This window comes from Terrapene carolina, unplaced genomic scaffold (assembly GCF_002925995.2).
Source record: "Terrapene carolina triunguis isolate 2854851 unplaced genomic scaffold, T_m_triunguis-2.0 Scaffold17299, whole genome shotgun sequence".
Classification (NCBI taxonomy): domain Eukaryota; kingdom Metazoa; phylum Chordata; order Testudines; family Emydidae; genus Terrapene; species Terrapene triunguis.
This window is the reverse complement of record NW_020681650.1, coordinates 1-2,087: the sequence shown is the minus strand read 5'-3', so window position 1 is coordinate 2,087 and position 2,087 is coordinate 1. Positions and strand designations below refer to the sequence as shown.

At 32.3% G+C, this 2,087-nt stretch overlaps 1 long non-coding RNA gene across 1 annotated transcript; it reads right to left on the bottom strand.

Annotated features, from left to right (window-relative positions):
- Positions 1-204: 204 nt before the first annotated feature.
- On the bottom strand, positions 205-1,451 carry LOC113408518. Its single transcript, XR_003370317.1, has 2 exons — positions 1,396-1,451; positions 205-394 (listed from the first exon to the last, which is right to left on the bottom strand). It is a non-coding gene; the product is annotated as an uncharacterized LOC113408518 (long non-coding RNA).
- Positions 1,452-2,087: the final 636 nt, after the last annotated feature.

Sequence of the window (2,087 nt, the reverse complement as noted above, 5' to 3'; positions counted from 1 at the left end):
AAATTCAACCAAAATGTTTGTTTTTAAGTTCCGACCTGTTCTCCTATGATATATTTAGTTTAGCAACGTATTATTTACTTCAATGTGCTCCTTTGATACAGTTTGTGGTAACATGAAAGTTCTTATGAAACTGTACAGAGCAAAAAGATGTTGACAATGTTCTTAAATTTAAATTAGAGTATTAAAATACACACTCCAGAATACTTCTTGCTCAACACATTTATTCCTCCTATGAAGTACAGTGGATTATATACAGTTGTAGGACTGTATAATGCTTATGCGGTCCAATTAACTTCCCTATGATGGTAGCTTGCTTCATTTATAGCAGAGATGACAAGTCATGGAATGCATACTCAACGAAGAGCCATTTAATGATGGCCAGGAGGAGAGGATTCTGAAACAAACACACAATTTAGATTGTTCAAAAATTAAAGTAATATAAGTCTATAATTCAGGACAGATACAGTTAAGTATCCAAAGCTATGAATATCCAAAAATTAGATGAATCAGTACATCAAAGTATTTGAAAATTCTTCATATATCTACAAGTGTAGCCTAATATTTTAACATTTACATTATCAATATTATTGGTTAAATATGATTTCACAGGGAAAAATTAAAAAAAAAAAAAAAAAAAAAAAAAAAACTTACCTCTAAAGTCAGGATATATTTATGTGGGGTAAATAGTTATTGCGGTACAGTGCAATGGGAGGTATTTTAATTTTACCTGTAAGGTTAGATGACATGTCTTTATGTACAAAATTGACTCAATTTGGAGCAAGTGAATTGTCTATCTTTGCAGTCAGGATTGAAATAAGACAATTGCATTAGTGGAGGAGTAATAAGAAAATTATGACTTTAAAATAGTCACAAGCAATGATATACTTAAAAATCTTAAGGATTGCATATTAAACTTTTACAAAAAATAACGTTAAAATGAACTAGTTTGTTGATAGCTAAAAATGGTAACCTAGTTAAAATTAAGGTCTACCAGGTTAGATTAAAAAAACCCCTCTATAAAATGGTTAAACCCATTGAATATATATTTTAGAATTCTTTTTTAAAAAGTTACTCTCCTGAACTACCACTACTGTTCTGTGGCAGAGATTAACTTAGTTTATTACACAAAGGAAAAAGTATCAATGGAAAGTGGAGCATTTTACAGATGTACAGCTACGTTACCAGGGTTGTAAACACTCTGACAACCATATCAGAGTAATAGAGAGAAATGTAACAAAAACTGAAGGTTCCCTTTAAGGTCTACTTTGCAATATCCATAATATAAAAACAAACTAAATTTAAATTAAAATTAATATGTTGGTCTATTTGCTTTAAATCTTATTCATGGTTAAAATAAACTATAGAATACTCTGCTGTATAAACACAAATACTTACTGTCTGCCACTGCTTTTTTACCTAGAAACAGAAGAAAAATTGAAATGTTCAAAATTTAGCTTTGCAGTTTTCACTTTCATTTTCAAGTTTTAAGCTCCTGAAAAACTAGTATGCAACCGAACTTGGACCAATTTGCAGTGATGACAGGAAATGTACACGTTCTGAAAAGTTAAGCATACTGCAAAATATACTATCAAAACAAGCTGTTTAAAAAAATCAGTATATACTGTAATTTTTTTATAAATGTAATAAAGTGTTATAAGATCTCATTATAGCATGCTGTTAAATCTTTGAGATATAAGGAGTGTTTTTGGAAGAATTACTTAAATTAAGGCTATAATGCTTTTAAAAATATATATATTTATACACATTAAGACTTCTAACTGTAAGTTCACAAGTTACCCAGGGGAGAAGATTGCACAAGTTTGTATAATCATGTGCTGTACGTTTAGAGATATTTATCTAGATTCTCTGGTGACACATGATTACTTTAGGCCATATTGTTGGTTTATCTGGCCACAGGAAGATTTTCCTAGTGCAAAGGCGTAGAGCAGGGATCGGCAACTTTTGGCATGCAGCCCGTCAGGGAAATCTGTTGGTGGGCCTGGCTGGTTTACCTGCAGCGTCCACAGGTTCGGCCGATCGCAGCTCCCGCTGGCCACGGTTCACCGTTCCAGGCCAATGGGGGCTGC